Below are 25,958 nucleotides of genomic sequence, written 5' to 3' on the forward strand. Positions count from 1 at the left end.
GTTCAGGGAAGATCTATAAAATTGGAAAAGTGCCCAACATAGTCCCATTGTTAAATCAGGCACCTAAGAACCCAGTGGAAAGTATAACACGGTCAAAACTATCTGAAAATAAAAATATATACATATGGAGAACTCTGAGAATCTGGAAATCAGATTCATTAAGCATAGTAAAATGGTTTAAGGTTAAGAAAGTCGTGCTTTTCTATCTTGTTAGAAGTCTTTCATTTTAAAAGATATTGTTGCTAGAGTAAGAGGAAGAGGAATGGACTGAGATTTCCAAAACGCTTTCTGCAAAATGTCTCATCAGACCATCAGTGAAATGAGAAGATCCTAAGTAGCTTATTTAGAATGGAATGTATAAATAGAAATCTTTCCAAATCTCATATGTGTGTTTTTTCCATTTCAGTTTGAAACTATTGTCACTCCCGTGGTGATGATGTGGAGGGTTTGCAGCTGCATAATCATTAAAAAACAGAGGTGTATAATCTGATGATCCCTTCTGTTTTGTTGGCATTATGGATCCAACCCTTACCAGATGTAACTCAGTTTACAACAGTTGATCTGTATTGACAGGAATTTTTTAACCTATAATTTATAATGTGATCCATGGGGAGGATGCAGGCAAGGGAAGACTGTTATGTCTTTCATGAGTGAGTGTCCTTGATCCTACCAATCTGGCTTTATATGTGCATTTAATACAGGAATGGTTATCTCTTGTTGATCTCCACTTGACAATGGCCACAAAAAAGGAGGGCAGATTGATTTTGTTAGACCTGTCAACAGTCTTTGATACTGTTGCAAGGAAGTTTTATTAATTTGCCTGCAGAGCCTTATGAGAGCAGAGGGAAGTGCTTTTGGTGGTTTGATGATGTCCTAATATCCAATTAAATGCTTCATGAATTCATGTTCACAGGCACAGCTCTGTTTAGTGTTATGAAGCTAACCCTAAAAACATTTTGGGAATAAAAATATTGTCTGATCCCAATTATAGAATTATGGCTGCTGTAGATTGGGGAGTGATATAAAGAAAGGAGATGGGATGGTCTTCGTTTTAAGGGCATTTCAGATTTAATGGAAATTTGAGTCAACATTGCAAGTCTACTACATCATCTTTTCTCTGAGGTGTATGACGCTTTTGGTTGGTCTACAGCAACATTTTACCGAATAAAGAGGAACTTGTTTTATGTCTTGATTTCTGGTGATACGTATTGCAGCCTACAAAAAACCCTAATTGAAAAGAATGGCTTTATCCTGTACAAAATGGAAGGGGGAAAGGACATTATGTTCCAAGGACAGAACGGAGGACTAAGTTTGAGAGCTGACAGTGGTATTGGCTTGGTTCCATCACTCTTTAAGTGCAGAACACAATGGTCTCAAGAATCTCAGCCGCACACACAGAAACTAGGTGCATTTCTGTTCATCGTTCTTAACAGCAATAATTTCCACACTATTCTGATTATCACTTAATAATAAATTCACCTATACACCACTTTGGTCCATATTTGAAGTACTTACCCTGGCAACCTGCAGACAATGATATAGTAAGCTGTAACAATATAAACAAATGTCATAGAGATGGTTTTCAAGATCTAAAATTTCAGGGCCAGATTTTCGAAAGTTCTCGTCACCCACAATTGGAGCCAGATCTTGAAAAAAGCTCAGCTCCCATTTCAGCACCTAAATAAGTGGCCTGATTTTAAAAAGTGCTCAGCACTCAGACACTTCATGTGGGTGCCTAAATGGAAGACAAGTTATTTTGAAAATCTGGACATTTACTTAGCTGCCTAAATGGGAGCCATTGAGTGTTGAGTAGTGCTGGTCAAAAAATTAGCATCAATACTCTTTCTTAACAGGAAATTGAGGGGTTGATCACAATAAATTTTTCACAGGAAAAGTCTGCTTTCCTGAAAAAGTTTCAATTTTTTGTAGGAAAACCAACCACCCAAGAATGCAAATTTTTGCCTTAAAACTAAAATTTAAAATGGGGGGTTTTGATAACATATCAAAACTTTTTCCAGTGAAAATTTCATTTTTTAAATGTTTTTGTCAAAATTTTCCAAAGAAAAACTCCATTTTCTTACCTGCACTAGTGCTGATCCCTTTTGAAAATCTGGCCCTAAAAGTATTAAATTGAAACATAGGGCTGGATTTTAAAGGTATTTAGGCTTCTAGCGGGATTTACACAATCACCTAGACACCTATCAATTGATTTCAATCAATGGGTGTGAGGCACCTAGATGGTTTTTAAAAAGCCCACTAGGCTCCTAAAGACCTTTAACAATCTGGCCCATAGGTATCAATTTGCAAACAAAAGACAGAAAAATAAGACTACCCTTAAAAATATGACTTGAGCTAAATATCTGCACCCACATTTTTCCTCCCATTGAACAAAGTTTAGAATGGCTATCAGGCAACCATAGGGTATGCCTGCAGAAATCTGTAACTGAAGGTAGATTAAGAAATGGAGCATAAACTTCACTTAACTCTTGCAGATAGAGTAGACTTAGCGCTTCAAAGCCCTTAGAGGTTAACAATAAAATCTTCAACTGAATCCTTATTTTCAATGTGAGGACAATTTAAGCTATAAAACAATAAGTGACATGAGCCTATCGAGGCCAATGAGGATAGTTAAACCAGGGCTTGTCAGAATGCCCATGCTTTATCACCCATGAAGGGATGTAACTCTCCATGACATTAAAGATGCAGGATTTGATGGAGTGTCACAGTTCATTGACACCAGAATCATCCTTGATCGTAGAATCCCTGTCATATCCTGCCACTTTTGAGTAGAAGCTAATGATTGCACTGCTCTACAGTACAAGGCATAGCAGGACAGTGCTAGCTGGGTAAATTACTACATAGTAGTAAGAGTTGCCAATTGAAGTAGACTTCTGTAGATAAGAGTTAGGAATAAAGAAGTCTATAATGTTGGCTCTTCTGCTCAAGTAGAATGAGTTGCTGATCTGAATATCTGGTGGAGAAGTGGTGTATGAAAAATACAAAAAAAATTATTCTGGGGCATTTCACAACTCAGAAACTTAGTTTTTTCTATGGATGTTTTGTGAAATAGTTTTATACAGAAAATTCATGTTTTCTCATGAAAATTAATCTTTGTCCAAAAGTCTGAAATTTTGAAAGACTGGGTAGCTCTTTGAATTAAAAAAGAACATTAATTGGACCATTCTTTTTAATTAGCAGTCACACTTCAAATTTCAAACTGGATGTTTTCAGTATTTCTTTGTAAATATTATTGAGAAATTTCATTATGAATATTTCACACATCAAAAGAGGCTGTTAATAACAGAAAACATAAAGTTCTTTTTGACCCTCAGATGCCATAGAAGCTCAAGTTAGAGCTTGTCAGGAATCTTTCGACAAATCATTATTTCATTGAAAAATGCTGATTTGTTGACATTGAAACTGTTTGCAATGCAGGGTAGGGTATCACAGATTTCTCAACTCGAAAAAATTGTGAGAATTTTTTTCAAAATTGTCTAAATGTTTTGTTTTGACATTTTCTAAACTAAAAATTCTGGTTTTCTGGTTCAAAATGACATTATTTCAGAATTTAAGCTGAAAAAGTCCTAAAAGGACAACATTGCAAAATTCTCAAAATTAAATATTTTGATTGACCCAAATTATTTATTATTCCCAAATATTTTCTAGATTGCAATTTTTTTGGTCCCTTTCAAGATGGAAAAAAAATTCAAACCATCAAAAATATTTCCCACTCATCCATAGTTGAACACTCATGGGAGAGTGAATTCATTTAGATGAATAGTTGTCTGTAATTTTTTCCAAAGATGAAGGCATTTTAAAATCAAATCACAAGATGTAGCACTTTATACATAGATGTAAAAACCTACATCATGTGAGTTCTTTCATATTCATTTAATAATGTCAGAGGCCAGTGAGAACCAGCCACTTCTGCAGTGGTGACTGTACTACATCCATAGGATGGTCTACCTTTGCAAAATAAGTCATTCTGAAATTCCACTCCCATGGCATGTTAGAGCAGTCTAAGAACCTAATGAGGGTGGCATGGGTTAGGGATCACCTGGGCACAGGGATGCCTCAGCCAAACTCTTTACGTCAACCATAGGCATGGGTATTGGTGTAGACGCCACTGTGCTGGGTGTATTCCTTTAAAGTATTCCTCTATACTGGAGTATTCTTTCCACCATCAGCTATACCAAAGCGGTTGGAACATAGCCTAGGATCTGAGCCTCTCTTTGTTTATGCATTGTGATCAATGCTAGTTCTTTCAGTCTATTATTTGCACGACAAAGTTATCAAAGATTGGAGAGCTACAGCTAAACAGAGCAGTTTTCGGGTCTGCATGCGGAGTGTCGTTTACAAACAAGTGTACCTGTCTTGTTACACTAATAATCGTTTGTTGTTCAGCAGAGAAAATATGCTGAATAATGAAAGATGCCTGAAGAAAGGAACATTAAGAGTGAGCATGTAGTTGCAATGGATTGTTTCTGTACACAACCCTGAGTAGAGCCAAGGGAATGTCAGGCTTGCCTTGCGGATGAGCAGTGGTTCCTCTACCAAGAAAAACTGCTCTTTAGAACACACCTAAACTTAATGGAATCTCTCAGATCTTCCCTGCACCATGAAAACCGTCTTTCAGGAGGACAGCTATACTGTGGGGTATCAGAAGGAGAATGTCTAAGATAAAATCAGGAGCCTGCAATCAGATCTACATAGGCAAACCCATGTCCTATGATAAGTCAAATTGACTTCAGTATGATACCACATGGGTGCCAGGGTCTGCCCAAATGGATCCATGTGCCTGACCAGGACCTTACTTCCATAGTAAACTCTTTGGGTCAGGGACTGTCTTTTTGTTCTGTGTTTGTACAGGAGCTAGCCAGGACCTAGGACTGGAGCAGCTAAGCACTATTGCAATACCAAGGAGTAATAAATGGGCTACATTTCATTTAAATACATAAGGATGTAGTGATAAAGTTCCCAATAATCTTGCCTGGCTAATTCTTCACACTTCTTACTGAAAATATGCCTTTCTGATGTGTTGTGTGGAAAGATGGTCCTGGTTTTTCAAGATCTGCTGTTACAGCAAACATTAGTTGCTAGCCAACAAGGAGTGTTGTTTGTGAAGATTACTCATTGGTCAGAGATGGCATAATACTGATGCAATGACTATAAGCTAAAGTAGGGGAAAACCATACATGGTCAAACCTAAAAAGTTATGAGGTCTGAAGCCGAGGTTGGATAACAGAACAGTGAGCTGGGACGGTGTTGTGAAGTCTGTAGGCAGCCTTCTGACGTCAGCTACAAACAATAGAATGGATTTTCTAAAATTCAGATTCCCCAAAACCATTCTAAATTAGCATTATTTCAAGATTAAAGAAACCATGACTTCTGTGTGACACATTAGCTCATTTTTAAAAGCAAAAATAATGTATTTTAGTTCATAAAAAATAAATAACAATGCCCAAGTGGAAACATTCTCACATTAATTATTTCAGTCTATTCAAAAAAGCATATCCCTGCTTGCTTTTTATTATGCCTTGCAGCACCTTCTTTGAAAAATATGTTAAGAAGCTGCAAGCTATTTTAAAAAAAAAGAAAAATAAATAATCTTTGAAGCAATTAGAGCTGAACAACAGAATGTATAAATATTTTTTTTTACTTATTCCCCCCTTGGTTCAGTTCCCCCATTTTCTTCCGCCTCCCATCTTGGCAGCTGCAATGTGAGCATCTTTGCTTGAACTTTGGAAGCACGCAAGTATTTCTTTTTCATCCCTTAAAGTTGAATCAAAACTTATTCTGTAGATTTGCTTGCCAATGGCTTTTAGAAGGGGATAGGGTGTAGCTCCTGGAGGCTAAATACATCATTTCCGTTGTGCATTTGTCTCTTTTTTTTTTTTTTTTTCCAGGAGAACCTCAAATATATTTCTGAAGCTTCCCTTATAAAAGTAATAATCAGTGGACATGTTGCAAGAAAACGGTGCTTACGAAAGACAAAACATTAAATAATAGGAACTATGATCCTTAGCTTGGAATTATCTGGAATGAATTTTACTGTAAGAACAAAGAACACTTCTGATGTCATGTAAGTACCATTAGAGAGCTCCTTTGTTTTTTGTTCGTTTAATAAAATATTGAATTGGCTCAGCATTGGTGCTACTTCAAGCCAATCAGAGTTTTATCGCTGATGTCATTGGGAGCTCAGCAATTTTGAATCTCCCACCTTAAATCCTTAGAAAGTTGTGTTTTTCAATTTAATTCCAGCAGTCTTCTATGTACACTGTCACAATCAAACCAACATATTGCCAAATTGAACAACAATGGACCTGTTAACTGAACTCCAATAACAGCCACCCTAATAAAAATTACTTGTTTTTAATTCTCTTGAATACGTCTTCTCCTTTTCTTACTCTTCCATACTAACAGGGGAATGCAGCTGAATAGAGTCCCTTTACTTTGGGGTCAGGTGAAAGCAACAATATCCTGAGGGACGAGAACAATGTTTTAATATTCAGCTGTCTGAGACAGAAAACTGTCCCAACAATTTTCAGGTGGAAAACAATTTAAAATGTGAATATGTTGGACTGAGGCATTTAGGGGCCAAACTCTAAACCAAATGCCTGGCCCACGAGGAGCCCAAGAGAGCCCTAGGCAGATACATGTGTATAGGAGTCCTTCCACTGGACTACAGAGGCAAAATTTAATGGGACAACTCCCTGGAGTCATGTATTTTAGGTGTGAAATGAAATTAGGGGTAGATCCTGTTCCTGCATCTTCAGAGATTTCCTTGGCTGTGGAACTGGTGTCCATCTGCTGTGAGAGAGGAGTGGGGCGGAAGATAATGTGGTTCTGTCTCAGAGGGCAATAGTGGCACCAGAAAACTGTGACCGAGTAATGCCCATGTTCTGAGACTTGGAGCTGGGTTGTGAACTCCTTGCTGATATCAGTGAATAGTGACGTGAGTACTCTCATTATGGGTCTATATATGTGAGTAACTGCTCACCAGAGCAGTTTGTTGTCTTTAATGAAACTACTCAAGTGAGCAACTTCTCACCACTGTCGGTAAAACCCTTCATAGAGTATAAAGCGAGAAGGGAGCATTGTGAACATCTAGTCTGACCTCCTGCATAACACAAGTGAGAGAACTTGCCTGAATTGATTCCTCTTTGAACTAGAGCATACCTTTTAGAAAAAAATACATTATCTTGATTTAAAAATGTCTAACATTGAACATTCCTTCACAGTCCTTGGTAAGTTATTCCAATGGTTAATTGCCCTCACTTAAAAATGTCCACTTATTGCTAGTCTAAATTTGTCAAGTTTCAAATTCCAACCATTGGAACTTGTTATACATTTGTCTGCTAGACTGAGGAGCCCTCTGCTATCACATTTCTGTTCCCTATGTAGGTACTTAAAGACTGTGATCAAGTCATCCCTTACCTTTCTCTTTGATATGTTAAATAGATTGAGCTTTTGAGTACCTCACTATAACACAATTTCCAATCCTTCAGTCATTCTTCTGGTCCTCGCCCGTCTTTCTAGTTTTTCAACATTCTTCTTGAAGTGTGGGCACCAGAACTGGACACAACATTCCAGTAGTGGTTGCACCAGTGCCAAAAACAGAGGTAATAAAATTTTCCACCCCTATTCAGTATTCTCCTGCTTGTATATCCAAGGACCACATTAGTTCTTTTGGCCAGAGCATTGCACTGGGAGCTAATGTTCAGCTGATTACCCACCATGATTCTCCACCCCCCCACCCAAGTCTTTTTCAGACTCTCTGCTTCCGAAGATAGTCCCCCATCCTGTAAGAATGGTTTGCATTCTTTGTTCCTAGCTGTATAACTTTACATTAGGCCATGCTGAAATGCATATTACTTGCTTTTACCCAGTTTACCAAGTGATCCTGATTGTTCAGTGTCACTGACCTCTACTCTTCATTCTTGACCACTCCCTTAATTTCGTGTGAGCTGCATACTATATTAGTAATGATTTTGTGTTCTATTTCAGGTCATTGATGATAAAAATGCTAAATAGCTTAGGGCCAAGAACCACTCCCTGCAGAACCCCACTAAAAACTCATCCATTTGATGACGATTCCCCATTTATAGCTACTTTTTAATCTATTCACTCTGCCGCATGTTGATTTTGTATGGTTCCGGTTTCTTAATCAAAATGTTGTGTGGTACAAAACCTTACAGAAGCCTAAGTATATTACATCAGCACTCTTACCTTTATCAACCAAATGTGTAATCTCATAAAGAAAATCAAATTACTTTGAAAAGATATCTTTTCCATAAATCCATGTTGATTGGCATTGATTATTTTATCCTTTTTTAATTCTTTATTAATCAAGTCCTGTATATTTGGGACAGAGAGGCTCCATAGCCACCACGAGGATTTTTCACACTGATACACCACAACCAAGATTCCTTGTTTGGTACCTGTATATCCTCCTTCCCCTAAACATGCTAGGCTGCACTTTGTTCTGGCCCTTACTCCAAAGCAATTGGTGATCTTTCTTCCACACGGTCAAACATCTTTTTTACTCATAATTATCACCTCTTAACTTTCCTCATTTTGCTTAGCATCCTTGAAAAGATCTTTGGAGGCCCTGATTAAGGAAGTCACAGGGAGAGCTTTCCCTACCTGAAATTCAGGGAGAAGGAGAGAGGACGCTGCGTTTTTGACCATCTAAGTACCCTGGCAGATGAAAAGGGAAAGAGAACTTTGCAAACATCATTCAAGTTAGCAAGGAAAGGAGGGGGCAAGTCATCTTAGTCAGTTGTCATTCCCCCCCACTCAATGAAGATTCTTTAGCAAGGAAACAAATATATCAGACATGAGGCAGCATGCGTTTTTTCTTGGTGACACAATAGCATAAGAGTAGCACATATTTGCTTGTCTTGCTCTATATTCTAACAAGATAGAAGCTGTTTGTTTTATTTTCTAAGTTCCTCCAATCTAACCTTTTTATGAGTATGGGTTTCCTACAGAGAGCAAAGACAAATCTACTCCCTGAAGACATGTTAAGAGAACACTAGCTGAAATGTTGAATAATGATAAATTCCTTTGAATTCCTTGTGTGCAGTCTAATCCACCATGATGAAACTTTCATGTTTTGTCAGCTATTGTAATTTTGCTTTCACAAATGCAATACAAATTCTTCCTGGGTAAGTGACTTGCACATTTAGCAGTGTCTTTCAGAAGAGTCTCACTATTGTAGAGTTATAAATGGCATGTGTTTCAGAAGCACTCAAACACGCAGGTGCCTCAATGGTGTATATTTGAGTTCCAATTGTCCAATAGTCATCTGCAGCCAGCTTTTGGTTTTGGATAATTACCTTATGCTTTATTAACTGCAGAATGCTGCATTATTGCAAAATTAAGGTTGCATTGTTAAAAATCACAAGAAGTCAGGACATGAAAAGATTAGGGTCCCAATTCTCTGTTGCCTTGCATCATATGTAGTTATGAAGCCAACGGGATTTGGGTTGAAGAATAAGGCTCCTGGTTCTCAGTGAGGACTGTGTTCATGCCAAGTTTCGATTTTCAGATTTCAGCTGGTTTTACTGTAGCCTCCTCCACCTCCACCCCCAGTTGTTAGATCTCACACTATTAAAAAAAATCTATTTGCTTTTTTCTCTCCTAAAACTCAAAAATAAGCCTTCAAGCTTTTGCTCCAATGCTCCCTCCTCTTCCTCTGACAAAATTCTTCCTTTACTCAAAGACCAAACATAGAAAATGACTGCCCAAAATGTGAATGTTTCATAGGGATATGAGGGTGGTATACAATGGAAAAACACTTCACAATCTTAGCTAAAGGACTTGCCTTGTATTATCCTGTGTTTTATTATATGTGTAAAGGGAGTATGAGTAAATGCAATACAGTACATATCATGTTCAGTAACAACAGAAGAGGCAGTCCGGCTAAAAATAATTATGACGCTCAGCAGCTGTAATTAAAATAATTTGGTGGCTGAAAGGAAACGTTTATGCATCTTGGCAGGAAAAGATATTTGGAAGTTTTAGATAGATGTATTTTATATTTATGCCATGTACTATACATTATAGTCAATATGGGCACTGGTGAGCTAACTTGACATCGTGCTGGAGCGGGGAAAGGGTCACACTCGGAAATTGTGATTTCTCTTGTGGTTTTCTTACTCCCCAAAGTACATTGGGCTAGATCAGGGGTCGACAACCTTTCAGAAGTGCTGTGCCGAGTCTTCATTTATTCACTTTAATTTAAGGTTTCACGTGCCAGTCATATATTTGAATGTTTTCAGAACATCTCGTTGTATAAGTCTATAATATATATAGCTAAGCTACTGTTGTATGTAAAGTAAATAAGGTTTTTAAAATGTTTAAGAAGCTTAATTTAAAATTAAATTAAAATGCAGAGCCCCCTGGACCAGTGGCCAGGACCTGGGCAGTGTGAGTGCCACTGAAAAGCAGCTCGCTTGCTGCCTTTGGCACGCATGCCATAGGTTGCCTACCCTTGGGCTAGATTGTGCAATCCTTTTTGTTACTCACACAAGAAGTACCACTGACGTCACTTGTGTGAATAAGTGCTCACCAAAGTGATTAAGGATTGTACAATTTAGCCCAATAATAACAAATAACTAGCACCAGGGGTTATTTTAGTTAGTTAGGATTGTCAGAAAAGATTAACCTTTACATTTTCCTTTTCTTTAACATCAGTAAGTTACTTGACTAAACCCCCACATGATGCTTGGAAAATGTAGAGGTCAATATTTTATCATACTAAAGGAGTGTGATCACACTAGTGCCAATGTAATAAAAACATTTTTGACATTAAAATAAAGAATTACCTAGTGCATTACAAGGGAGCTGACTTCAGTATTTCCAGCAAAGCTGAGTAGATGTTGTCTGCACTAGCATAATCATACCTTACAAAAACAGGGAGCTATCTTCACATCTCAATTTACATTATTGATGCAGTATGAAATAAGTCCTGTAGTAGATGAGGACTCTGGGGATTCTCTTGTTTGTCTCAGCATGTTAAATGTCTGCAAGGCATTACACATCAGAGATAGAAATGCTTAAGTGCATAATTCTTCCTCATGGCTTCACTGGGATCTAAATGAACCTTCTTAAACTAATAATAAAATAATCTCATGTATACAAATGTTTCTTTTGGAGAAAGCTGACATGTTACAATGACAGCATGTTTATGACTCACAAACACCACCTCCACCACCAGCACTGCTTTATTTAGAAGTACCAGGCAGTGGAGTGAAAGAGGCAACCTCTAAGTTTCATATCAGGATAAAAGTAGCTAAATTCTTATTGAACAGGGATTAGATATTAACGAAGAAAAAATGCTGGATTTCCAGGACTCTGGCTCAAGGGAACGCTCTGTTATTTTACAGAGACTTGTAGTTATGTCTAAATTCAGATTGCAGTTTAGATATAAACAGATGAGGACTTCAAGAATGAAATGTAAACATTCCCAAGTTCTTACAGCTCTAATTTAAGTGAATTTCCAAGAAAGTATTATTTTAGTCTTAGCTCTGTTTATATTTGATTTTTACATGTAAAGAATTACTTAGTCAAAGGAGGAAAAAGAAAACAAGAAAGGTGGCTCTCACTGATTGTGTATATTGTAGGTGCTTTACAGCATGCAGTGATAAATTTACTTGGATGGGAGAAATTTCTGTGCTTAGTAATCCCTATAGAGAAAATATTGAAAAGTCTATGTCTGTACTGTTCTGTTCTGTTTCCGAAAGGATGTGCAGGACTCATTCATGAAGTTATGACAAGATTTTAGAAAAAGGCAACATTTTATATTAACTCCTACTTTCGCGTGACAAAATGATTGCAGCTTTCTAGAGCCACAAATCAATATTTTTCTTTTTGATAAAATTGTCTAACCCTGACAGTGGACCAAAGCTTGCTCTTTAAAACATAAGAATATAAGAACAGACATACTGGGTCAGACCTATGGTCCATCTAGCCCAGTATACGGTTTGCAACAGTGGTCGGTGTCAGATGCTTCAAAGGGAATGTACAAAGCAGAACAATTTTGAGTGATCCATCCCATATCATCCAGTTCCAGCCTGGCACTTGGAGGTTTAGGGACAGCCGGACCATGGGGTGCATCCCTGACCATCTTGGCTAGTAGCCATTGATGGATCAATCCTCCATAAACTTATCTAATTCTTTTTAAAACCAGTTATACTTTTGCCCTTAACAGCATCCACTAGCAGTGAGTTCCACAAGTTGACTCTGCATTGTGCAAAGAACCTTTTGTTTGTTTTAAACCTGATGCCTATTAATTTCATCAGGTGAACCCTAGTTCTTGTGTTATATGAAGGGATAAATAACACTTCCCTATTCGATTTCACCATATCATATCCCCCATTAGTCATCTCTTCTCTAAGCTGAACAGTCCCAGTCTTTTTAATCTCTTCCGTATTGAAGTTGTTCCATACCCACTTTCATTTTCATTGCCCTTATCTTGACATAGACTTTAAGGGCCATCATGATCATGCTAGCATGAGCTCCTCCACATTGCAGGCCACAGAACCTCACCCACCCACTCCTGTAATAGACCCCTAAACTCTGGCTGGGTTCCACAGTCCTCAAACCATGTTATAAAGACTTCAAGTTACAGAGAATGGTTAATTACCCTCACGGTTACAAATTTGCACCTTATTTCTAGTCTAAGTTTGTCTAGCTTTCCCAAGGTTACCCAGTAGGCCAGTAGCAGAACCGGGAATGGAACCTGGATCTTCTGAGTCCTAGTCCAGTACACTATCCCTAAGGCACACTGCCTCCCAGTGAAATCAAAATGTTTGCTATATTTAGACTAGTGATAGGACACTGTTTATCAGCAGTTCTAACATATTCTTGGCAACTCTCCCAACATATTGTAGGGTCCTTGCCATCCATCAGGCTTCAGGCTACTCAAGAACTGCACTAGCTTAAATTGATAAAGGTTCATATCCCATCCTCTCATATGTGGCTAGACAGATTGCAAGTCGTGATTATTGCTCTTGACTGCAAAAAATTCTATTACTTCTACTACCTCATCTGCCGCAGCCCCCCATCCTACACTCTGCATGTTTCTTTTATCCACCTCAAATTGCCTAGAATCTAAAAGACATGGCCTTTATTTGAAAATTTCCAGTGTTGGCGAATCCACCACAACACATGGTAAGTTGGCTTTTTGGGACAGGAACTGCTATTCACTATACATGTGTCCTATGCCTAGCACAGTGGGTTGAACTCTACATACTATTATAATAAATATTTAATAATAATATTAATAAAAACCAGTTACAGGATATATTTTTTTCTTTTTGACAACTCATTTTTTCCTTAAAAATTAAAAAGAACATTGCAGAAACCATTCTTCCTAATTATGGAGGTTACATATTATGGATCTGATCAGATCTCAGCTAACATAATGTAAATTGGGGGTAACTGTTGATGTCAATGGTGTTATCCCTGTGCTATACTAGGATAAGTGAGATCAGAATTGAGCCCAGTATTCTTAGAACAAAAATATTAATTTCACATGCAAAATCTCTTAACAAATAGTAATAAAAATGATATTATAATTATAGACTGCTATTCACTAGGTCCGATTCTTAACTCGTATAAAGGAGTACTTTCCAATGAAATCAATAGAACTGTGCCCCTTTACACCTAGTGAGGATTTGGCCCATATACTTTGCACCTTTCCTCCTTTGGTGCACTGGAAAGCTTAGTTGGCCTTTCTTCTCCTTCCCACCTTATTCGCTCACTTTGATGATGGAATGAATGAGATCATATTACTAAGTCTGGCAGCTACAAAGTTTATCTTTTCAGAATATTTAATAAAATGCCACTAATAATATGCTAACAATCTATTTCCTCTTTATATATGTACATATCTTTCTCATGACTAGAATTTTCCAAATTCCAAAACATTCAATATGAGTTGGCATTTCCTAGTTCTTTGACTAGAAGGCTATTTGTAAATCTTGAGAGCTCATAAATGCCCTCATTTATGTTTCCCATTAGTCCCAACCATTCTCCTTACTGAAAATTCCAGCATCACATCTCCTGAGTCCTTGTGCATTTTTACTCTTGCAATCTCTCATGGGACCGCATAATTCTCCTGCCACAGTTCTTGCATCTGTGTTATTTCTCATGTGATTTTAATGAAAGGCAGCTCTGCAGTCATGGCAAGTCCCCTGACGGCTGAAATGGTGTAGATGCATAGCCAGGGATAGACATTTGGATCTTCATATGTCTTGCATGGTGCAGAGCCCTTCTCTGTAGAAGGTCCCTGCAAGGCAGTTACAGGTGGGGGTGGAGCATAGGCAGACTGATGGGGTGAGGGGAGAGTATATGCTACTATAAAGATCCTCCTCCAGTCTTTCTCCTATCATGAAGAGGACTCTGTAATGTTTCACAGAGGCTACTTTAGCCATTGGACACCTCACACATGCATGTGCCCCAGACCCAGCTCAGCTATTCAGGCCAGATGTTGGAGTCGAATTTATCCCTACAGGCTTGAACCTGCGGTCCCTGGTCTTTCTTTAGTCTAAGAACTGCATGTTGCTTTCTAGTCTGAATCATGTAGTCAAATCAGACAAAAGACATACACACCCACGAAGGGATGTGTCTGTGCAGATGTTTCCTGTCTTGTTTGAATAGCAGAAGTACACACTGAACTAATCATACGTTGAATTAAGAGGTGAGTGTGTGTTTATAAATGGAAGAGTGCAAAAGAGAGAGGCTACATATTGGCGTGGGCCTATGAAGGTTTAATTGGCATAAGCTGCATAACTAACTTAAGGCTTTGCCATTTGTGAGTAATGCAGAAACCTAAACCTATGCCAGTGTTTCTCAAACTAGGGTTGCCTCTTGCGTAGGGAAAACCTCTGGCAGGCCGGGCCAGTTTGTTTACCTGCCCCGTCTGCAGGTCCAGCTGATCGCGGCTTCCACTGGCCCTGGTTCACCGCTGCAGGCTAATGGGGGCCGCTGGAAGCAGCGACCAGTAAGTCCCTTGGCCTGCACCGCTTCCAGCAGCTCCCATTGGCCTGGAGCAGCGAACTGCAGCCAGTGGGAGCCGCGATCGGCCGGACCTGCGGACGCAGCAGGTAAACAAACCAGCCCCGCCCACCAGGGGCTTTCCCTACACAAGCAGCAACCCCAGTTTGAGAAACACTCACCTATGCTGATAAAAAGTTTGTTGTTCCCTAGGCATTAATCTTTTGTTCTTATGAACAATCATATTACATATGTCACACATGAAGGTGTGTTGTGGTATTAAGTTTTTATTGATATTTCTTTGGGATGACTTTGTTGCTTACTAATAAAATATCTACCTAAATATGTTTTTGGTATGACACATATTTTAGAAAAGTATTTAGAGTGTTTTAAAAATTGGGATGATATTTTATTGTTGGATACTTCTGTCTCTAAGCATCCTAACTTCAGAAGCTCTACTGGGTGAAACAAATATCAGTTCCCATAACTTTTTAAAATTCTTGGTTAATTGTTAAACTAGGTCTTCTAGTATGTCATGCTTTCACAGTTGAGTAACTTGTGAACTGCCAGGACTAGCTATAAATACCCCCTGAAATGTATTCTTTATTTATCCACAATACACAGTCTTTACTTCGGTAACCCAATTTTAAAACCTTCATTGTCCTTCGTGAGATTCCAGGGGGTTTGCCAGCCTTGAAGCAGAAGGAAACTCAGTTGGCAAGAGAAAAAAGTCCAATATACATTTATGGTCTAGAATTATCACTATTAGATAGTTGACAGGTTCCACATCCCAGTGCAAAGCAACTCCATTTTTTATCCATAAATCTTACTCCCACTTAGATTGCTTTCTTAATTACCTCCCCAGCCTTCTGCAGTATGGTTTTCTTTGCTAGATTTGGAAATATCTTCATTTCATACCACTTCATCTTCTTTGTTCCAAGCTCTCTTAATTGGTAAATTAGCCCATTTCTATTTAAAGAACATCAATTTTCTATATTTTTGGAAGAGCAGCGGGAAACTTTTACCTCACCTAACCCTGTCATGTACCATAACCCTATATTGTTCTGGGAGACAGCCGAAACTTTTCTCAGGGGTGCTATTATTTCTCTTTGCTATAAAAGATATTTTAGAATTGAAAACTAAAATTCCTAATTGAGACAGGGATTTCAGCACAAATTTTCCATTTATACCCTCAGCTAAATTAGAGGCTGTCAGAGTATCTTAGAATAACTTTATAGATCAGAAAATTGCCTCATCTCTTACTTTATAAGCACTGATTTTATTTGTTTGGTAGCAAGCCAAAGTAAGTGCTGGCTCAGCAAACTAGGTCCCAAAGAATGTCCAATTTTATCCCTTTCAATATGTATTCCAAAGGACAGTTATTTAGCCACAATATGAAATAATATGGCCAAGGTTTTCTAATCAGTTTATTATATTCTGTGTGGGATGACAAGCCAGTTCTTTGTTTGCTGTTTTCTGCTAACAATGAAATCCCACTTTCTCTTGGGTGCATTCAGAGACGTGCTGAACAGCCGTGAAGTAATAGATGTTGTTTAAGATTCATAGACTAGTGAGGTACTGGATCCTTGTAGATCTGGCAAAGTTCTGTGTGCACATGCCCCTGTATTCAACAGAAGCCTAGGTGCTTTTGAAAGAAGTACTAGAAGTCATTGTTGTCCTCTTCCAAAGACAGACAGGCATTAGAGCTGTGCAAAAATATTCAACTAAGTTTTACAGATTTGTGTTTGTTTCACTGAATTGTTCATTTCAGTAAAAAGAAGTTTCATTTTGACATTTTTTAAATTAAACGTTTTGATTTTTTTAGTTTGAAATTGCTTTTTGTTTCAAAATTTCCTTTTATTTTTTTAATCAAAAATTGTAGAAACTGTTGAAATTGAAAAGAAATATTTGGTTTTGTCAACGTAAAACATTTTTTTCTACCCAAAGTTAATTGTTTTCAACTTTGTGATTTACCAAACTTTTTTTTTTAAATTTTCAGTCTGATCCAAAATGAAATTTGTATTTGAGTTCTGAAAGTGGTGGGAATTCTTTCATAAACAGTTATGCCTGGGGAATTGTGCCCACAGAAGGTGTCACTTTTCAGGGATGTTTTGGCACTCTTTACATTCTTGCTTAAAATATTATACTATGATATGTGGGCAGAGCTACCCTACTTTGGTCCTATTGTCTAAGGTCAGGAAACCACAGTGGAGACAGATGAGTGAGGTCTCCAGCAGCTATCACCTTCATCACTTTGTGCAACAGATTATTTGCAGGATGTGCAATTTGGAAGCTGCACATGCAGTTTGGGTCCAAGGGGTGACAGAAGCAGGGTAGTGTACCCAGATGTATACCACATGCAAATAGGCTGTATGTAGCTGTGAAGGTATTGCCTGAGCATAAAGCCATTTCTGAGTGTGCTCCCCTCAAAGCCCCTCGTGACATTCTCCTTGTCATGGCTCCTGGGACGCACGTACGCGCACATACACACACAAACACCAACACAGCTGTGACTGGAAAAGCCAGACAGGAGATTTTAATTAGCTAATCAGCTAGAGTTAAAAAATCCATGTTAACAGGAGGCTCTAATGGTGGTGAGCCATACACTGGCAATGGAACAGTGATGATTTTAGGTGCTGTGTAACTTGGCCAAAACCTTCATCAAAGCTAGGAACACTCTGGCCTGCTTTCATTGAAATACGTGGTTACATTCATTTCAGTGAGGGTTTGTTGGTTGGGGGGTGGGGCATTCCCTCTGGATGGGTGACCAAGGACGTCGTTATTCCAAACACGGCAATCTCCTAATGAAGGAGGTGATGCACAGACAAGAAGATAACTGTGCTATCTGCTGCTGGGCAGGTAACCACATATTTAGAGAATCTGAAATTATTCAGACCACTTAGAGTTCCCACATCTTGCAATGGGAACAAGAGATCTCCTGCCTGCGGAATAAATGGTAGGCACACAATCTCTGCTTCTCTAGCTAGCACAGCTCTTCTGCTGACTACTAATCTTTCTGCATGCGAGAGTCAGACTGCTATGCTTGAAATCTATACCTCCCTAGCCCCCACGCCAGACATTTACTCTGCCTACCCTAGATCTACCTCTCTCTTCAGGTGCTTCTCTCTGATCAAGGTCCTTTCTGTCTGGTGCATGCCCTTTCCCCTTCTCCATATAAACATTTTCCTTCAGTCCCTTCTCTGTATCCTCTTGTCCCCTCTTTGTCAACTACACTATATTTTTTATTCGACTATGACTAGATCACTCACTCCATATGCCCCTGCTTGCCTGCTTATTCTCATCATCTTCTTACGTGCCACTCAGACCATCTCCCACAATTTGATCAGGTGGCCTGGGGGTTGTGGGTGAGAAAACCATCTCTTAAATTCGCCTCCTTCTCAACCAACCATAAATGGAAAGTACAGCAAATGGAACCATACGAGGTTCAATTTCATCTGGAAATTTCAAACCTGTGATGTTCAAATAGTTTAATAAATTCCCCATAATACATTCCTACTCTTCCTGTAATACTCAGCCACAGGTTTCAACTGAACAGGCATCTCTACCTAGGTGTACATCTTCCTCCTCCTCCTGTCTGGCACTGTGAGTTTCAAAGCAATAACTAGCTAGGGTATATGATATGGTCATTAAATGCATATTTCCTGGTTCTATGCAGAATGAGGATTTTTTGAGATAGTCAACATAACTTTTTTTCAAAGGTATTTTGCTCAAAGTGTATAGTTTTGTAGCTCAGTATTATCTGAGAGCACTGATATGCACACCAGTTTCCTATTATTGTCTTGTATGCTTCCGTACTTATCAGGAGAAATAGTTAAACTGACATTTTATAAAAGTGCCGGTTTTCCCACTAGAGTTGATATACGGTATTTTCCCAGATCCTTCATGTCTCAGTCTCACCTTTAGGCCCAGTCTACATGAAGAAAATTTGCACCAGTGTCTAGCTATGTCAGTGAAGCTACACCCCATTGCAGACTCCTAATGTAGGTGCCCTGCACCAACATAAACCAGGGTTTATTCCTGTGCAATTTAATCTAATAGTATTAGGGGTTTGCACCAGGATGGTGCAGTTTTGTACTAGCACAGCACATTTACATTAGGGTTTTGTGCTCATGTGACTACACAGATGTAGTTTCACTCATGCAGATTTCACTCATGCCTTAGTATAACCCATCTCACATTTCATTTTTCTCAGTTGGTGATGAGCTACAAGCATTACTGACTAATTTGCAAGCAAACAAATTAACTATTCATTAAGTTCAATGGGACTACTTAGGTGTGTAAGCGTTTGCAGAATCAGAGGCATTACCAGGTAGGGAATGGCTTGTTGGAAAAGGTGAGTAGTTATGAATATTTAATCACAGGTTTTTTCCTACTCAAAATTTTGATGAAAATGTTTCTTGAAAGATTGAAATGGGGAAAAATTTGACCAACTCTAGAAGTCATTTAATAATTTTTAGGAAAATGACTTTGTTCACAAATAATATTTGAGATCATATTTCAAATCTTTTAAAAAATATATTCCTTACTTAAAAAAATGCAGCAAAGGTTGGTTGTGCTAGACTTCTTTTGTCATGACATGAAGGAATGACGGGAGAGACCTTAGGGAAAAAAGTGTAATGTGATATGGAATGTTTTTAACCTGATCTCCTTCCCCTGGCACAAGGTGAAGGAGAGATATGGGATGCAGAGGTGCTGACATTGTGGCTGAGGAATGCTGTTGAGGAAGAAAACTAAAGTTAATTGGTAGCCTTTTTCTTCAGATGATCATTTTAGGATTTACTTAAGCCCCCTTGGGGTAAAATATCTCTAGAACATCACTGTTGTGTTCTGCATTTTTCTTTCAGCAACCAAAATGGGGTTCTCCTGTTATTGCATGGACATGGGCACATTTTTAAAGAATTATTTTGAATTTTCCATCCACAGTCAGCTACAGGCCCAATTCTCTGAAGGTGCAAAACAGATCTGTAGCTGCAAATTCAAATGTAGTACACTATTGGACTGAGACCAAGCATGGTAAATTTCATCCCAAAATTAGTTTTTGTGAGAAAGTTCTGAGTAGAGCTGGTCACAAAAATTAACTTTTGTTATCCATAATACAAAAATCAAAATGTTTTGATATTATTAAAAATTAAATGTTTCAACTTTATTGAAGCAAAATGTTTAAATGAAGTTGAAGTTAAATGTTTTCCCAAAATGAAATTTCAGAACTTTGTTCTGATCTGGAAGGGAAAAAATTGAAATTTCAGAATTTTCCACAGAACAGGAATTTTGGGTCCTGACCAGCTGTAGTTATGAGCAACTGAAAAATGGGATTAGAGAGTGAAAGCAGGAAATCAAACTTAACAATTGTGTGTGCTACCCAGACTTGCTATGATGTACCGCTTATCACTTTATTTAACACTTTACATTTCAAATGCTTTAACTGGTTTTCCTTCTTTCATCTTTCATAAAATGTTAAAAGGACATGGCCTAATGACGTATTTGTTTGCCAAACTCTGAACCTTGATTAAAACTGTTTAATGTTGGACATTGACTGGGTTATATTAACACCTTTGGCCCATCTAGTCCATCTAAATTAAAATAAACACTATTTTTTATATATATATATATATATATATATATATATATATATATATATATATATATATATAATGTCTTTGATTTCCTATGATCTGATAGGCTTTCTTGAGCAGTTAATGTATAACACCACTCACGGAACACTGAGAATAATTAACCAATCAGAAAATAAATTCCAGTTCAAACTATGCTTTGATAAGAAAGTTGTTGATTTCATGAGCAATGTGTGAAGAGTGAAACAGCTGTACAGAGGTCTCTTAAGTGATCCTCATTAGGGACTACCAAAAGGCTGCAAAATAGCCCTGGAGCCAAGGCATTTTTTCATCATGTGGGTGTATTCACTGTTATGATAACGATAGATTGGTTCTGTCTTGATAGTGTTGTCCCACTCTATGCTGATAACAAAATCTTCACATGATCAGTGTTTTTCATTAACCTTCTTGCTAGTGTCAGTGTTGTTTCCTAGGCTTCTCTTGCAATTTGATCTTTTTCAGGAACTTGCACACGTCTGAAGACCCTTTATCTCAGATGTGTGTCAGGACATGGGAGGAGAAAAAGGAGGGTCAGGCTCAAAAGCTTTCTACAAATCATCCTTTCAGTATCTGTTGTCTTCACCTCATGGAGGAACAGTTACAGTTCTGCCCTCAACAAAGAGGTGACACAGTTTAATTTCACATATCACAAGATGCTGAATGATTTCCCAATAGATCCCAGAATGCAGAAACTCAGATTCCATGGCAAAGACGCTGAGCTCTTATGGCGGTAAGCAAAGTATAAAGCCACAGAGCGACTTCACCATAGACTACCATGCATTACACCATTATGGCCTTGTCTGCACTGGCATTTTTCTTCAGATTCTGATTTGAAGAGGAACACGTTGCCAAAGTCACAGCTTACCAGATGTCACTCTCTGGCAACTCCCTCTGATGGATACATGGGATGGACTGGCTTTGGAAGTACCTACCTCACTGCCAGGGAGATTGCGGTTGTGATGACAGCAGGTCCTTGCAGGTGGGAGAAAGCGGATAGAGGAAGTCCACAGTTTCAAGAGGTCCCGGGGAGGACAATATATAAAAAAGGCTACAAAGTACATAGCAGCACCCCAACATGTTCTGAAGATTAGTTGTCACCCCTGCCTGTGCAATTGAACTTTATGTACAGGCAAAGAGCTAAGCAGAATGTGTATAAAATTCCACTGAGATGGGGTAAAGAGTTTAACTTACTAGCTTTGCTCCCTTACATATATTCACACAACACTTCAGTTATTTCAGGAGTAAGAACTGAAGGTAGCTTTAAAGCTGTCTTCTGCCATTTTTGCTGTAGGGGTCCCCTTTGCTGACAAGTTCAGTTAACGTTTGTTGAAACAAGAGATGTAGATAGCTGATAAGTGGCAGCACGTGGCTTAAAGATGCATTATGGACAGAAGAAAGTAAACAAAGCAGCTTTAAGATTCCAGTATGCAGAGGTCAGGACAACATCTGTTTGCCTTGTGTACATATTCATACACCGTTTTCAGTTCTAGAAGTCACTCAAGCATCTAATAACTTCCTGCTTCAGGTGACGCTTCAGCAGATTGTTTTCCTGCTCCAGTTTACTCGGGATTTTTCTAGCTTTGACAGAGTGGCTAAAGTATCCACAGATTCTACATGCCACCACAGCATAATTGAAGTGTCACAGCTATCAGGCTTGAAGCCAGTGACAAGCAAGGTTAACTAGATTTGTGTGTGTGTGCGTGTTGCCAACATTTAGAACATATGCCATACTGGCACTGTTGTCAGATGCGTTAGCTTGGTAGATGACTTACCTGCAGACCTAATGTTTCTGCAGTTGCATTCTGTAATAAATGCCGTTTGGTCTTCTTCAAAAGTTTATTCAAATAGTTTATATTTTGGATGGTGGTATGGCAGAAAATCAGCATTTTCACTGATGCAAATGTATGATCAACCACTGAGGCAGCAATGGTTTGCAAATCCCTGAAAACAACGCATAGGCAGGAACTTTAATTTTGCATTTGAGATTCCTTTCCCACAATCACCACATTGTGGAATACTCTTAGGACCTGATCCTGTGTGGTGCTGAGCATCTCTTGGGATGTGTTGAATGCCCTCAAATTCCAGTGTCTGCAATGGTAGGGAGGACGTTCTGCCACAGACTTCTTGTACGACCTTGGATAAGCCACTTAATCTACTCTGGTCCTCGGTTCTCCATGTGTAAAATGAAGATAGCACTTCCCTATCTCACAGGGGCATTATGAGGATATAATCCATTAATGACTCAGGTGCTTCAAGCACTCATATAGCTACCTAGATAGATAGGGAAATCAGTATTTCCCAGCAGGCCTTAAGATCTCTGCAGAATTTGTGGGGCACCTGGAGATGTGATTAAATATAATCAATACTATTTACTACCACTAAGGGCCGGAGTGTGAAGCCAGTGCTCAGTCTGTTCTGCACTTACTGAAACAATAGTCCAATTGAAGCCAAAGGGACTGCTCTTGTAAGAAAGGCCTCCATCCTCTGTCCCTAAGCTGACCCAACCAGACCAATATATGCAATGGCATATTCATATTTATTTATTGTTATTACAGTAGCATCTAGAGGCTCCAATCAAGATCAGGATCCCATTGTGCTGAGTGCTAAACAAAAACTGAGTACCAAGCAGTCCATGTCTTAAACAGATTTCAGTATAAATAGTCAAGGCAGAATTATTATACCTGTTTTAAAAATGGGGAATGAGGTACTCAGAGGTTAACTGAAATGCCCAAAATTACACAGTATGTAGCAGAATCAGGAACTGAACCAAGTGCACCTGAGTTCCAGTGCAGTGCCTTAATCACAAGACCGTCTTTTCAGCATGCATCTTCTGGCTACTCAGGTTTTACACTGTCTTAGGGCTTGTCTTCACTACCGGGTTAAGTCAACCTAAGCTATGCTACTCCAGCTACGTGAATAACGTAGCTGGAGTCAACATAGCTTAGGCTGACTTACTCCAGTGTCTTCACTGAGCTGTGTCAACGGGAGACGTTCTCCAGTCAACTTCCTTTACTTTTCTCGGAGAGGTGGAGTATCGGGGTCGACGCTATGCCATCGATTTAATGGGTCTTCACTAGACCCGCTAAATCGACCCCTGCTGCATTGATTGCAGCAGCGTCAATCTCTCCGTAGTGAAGACCAGCCCTCAGACTCAAGACCACCTACCTTACTCTTGAGACAATGTGGGTAAGGTCATATCTTTTATTGAACCAGCATCTCTTGATGAAAGAGACAAGTTTTTGAACTTACACAGAGCTCAGGTCTGTGTAGCTCAAAAACTTGCATTTCACCAATAGAAATTGGTCCAATAAAAGATATCACCTCACCCACCTTGGCTTCCTAATACCCTGGGACCAACATGGCATTAATAACACTACAGATTACTTATTTTTGCCGTTGGCTCTTCTCACATCATCTTAATTTTCCCTCCAGTTTGAATGTGAAGCCTGATGATGCAATTGGAAAAAAAAGATGAGCGATGAAGACATTTTGGGATATGGATTTCAGTGCACTTGAGAACAATAGCACTATTTACTGTAAGGTAATTTTGTATAGTGTTTGTTATTTTTTTTTATTCTCCATTGCTTGGAATAATCCCTTCAGAAGTGTGGAAATACATTTATTTTTCTCCAGTTTGTCAGACTGTTTATTAACTTTTATCATTTTCACTGCAGTTGGGATGGTGCTGAAATTAACAAGTCCATTTTCTTGTTTGAACAACAGAAACTTCAGTGTAAATTGCATCCTGTCATGCAGACATTTTTGTTCTTCCATTGATGGCAACACAAAATTAGATACAATCCTTGTGAATTAACTCTGTTCAGAAGCCAACAGAGGGAGCACAAACCTTTAGGGTTTTTTGGTGAGACTTAAAGGAAATACAATCTCTTATTTTTGTATTTTCTCAGTGATGACATGACAGATTTAAAAACAATCTAGATATTTAGGTTCTGAAAGACTTTCCCAATCAGACTTCCCCATCAGATAATAACAGCTAGGACACATTTGTTTTTAAAAAGTTACATGCCTTCTATTGGAAGTGATTTTTCCTAATTTTGGAGCAACCTGGATGCTTAGTGTATTACATCATTTATTCTTCTTGTCACTCATCCTCTTGACTTTTTGTAGACTCCCTACAAATACAATATTAGAATTTACTTTAGCTATTTCCTTATCCTCTTGCTTCTACCATCTCCACTAACCTCCACTGTGCTGTTCTTAGGTTCAATAAAATTCTATACTCACATTCCTCTCTGTGACTCAGACTTTGAATCTGCACTTCCCAGAACTTATTGTGAAATGCTGTATCTTTTGAGCATTTGGATTAAAAAAAGTCATCTGCTGGAAACAGGAGAGTCAATTACCCTACAAGTAATGTGTGAAGGTAGTTTAGTTTCGCCTTTCTTTTTAACAGGCTTTGCAATTTAGCTTCCTTTGTAGATGAAGTACCCTTCATTTTGGTTCTCAAAATGATTTCTGTGAAGTTTTCAGCTGGCTTCTTAGTTCCCCTAAAAGACAATGGATCAGGTGCTCAACTGGGGTTGTCAGTATTGCTCCACTGAACTCAGTGAAGCTCTGGAAACAATGTGGTAAATTCTCCATCACACACATTAGATGCAGGAATCATTGGGGGAAGTTTTATATCTTGTGTTGTGCAGGAGATCAGATCAGAAGCCCAAAGCCAGTTTTAGCAACACAGTCATGCTACCCAGTGATTTAAGAGGTGGGAAACTTAGTTGGATCTGAACACTGGCATCAGAACATAAGGGACTGGACTAGGTAGGTTTTAGATTAAGTAGGTATGAGATACCAGGCAGTGCAGGTGGGTGGGGTGCAACCAAGCTATTAGCTGGTGTTCCCAGTGGCCAGCGGGGATAAAAGGTCCAGCAAACAGAAAATAAAGACTTGGGATTTTGCTGGTGGACTCCTGATCCCTGGGCAAAAGGGAGATCTGAAGCCCTTGCAAACTGGAGTCCCTCTTTGGTATCTTTTGTTCCCTTTGCAGTGGGGAGGGTGAGAGGCTTCAGCAGAGCCAGCTGAATCCTTTGGGCAGGAAAGGGAGAATCTACCCTATGTTATGGGCTATATGATAGATGTCCTTTAAACCCTGCGCTTGACACAACTATGCCTGGTATGGGGAGACAAAACAGACAGTGCTACTCTCTCCAACGTTAAATTTTAATATAGTTGTGGCCTGCTGCTTACAATCCATCCCAGTGTCTGTCCTCATACAATTACGTGTCCAGATCAAGAATTCAGGAGTTCCTTGCAGCTGGTCCAAAGTTCTGACACATAGCTCATTCTTTTCTCTTTTTCAATTAA

This window comes from Gopherus flavomarginatus, chromosome 6, assembly GCF_025201925.1.
Source record: "Gopherus flavomarginatus isolate rGopFla2 chromosome 6, rGopFla2.mat.asm, whole genome shotgun sequence".
NCBI lineage: Eukaryota > Metazoa > Chordata > Testudines > Testudinidae > Gopherus > Gopherus flavomarginatus.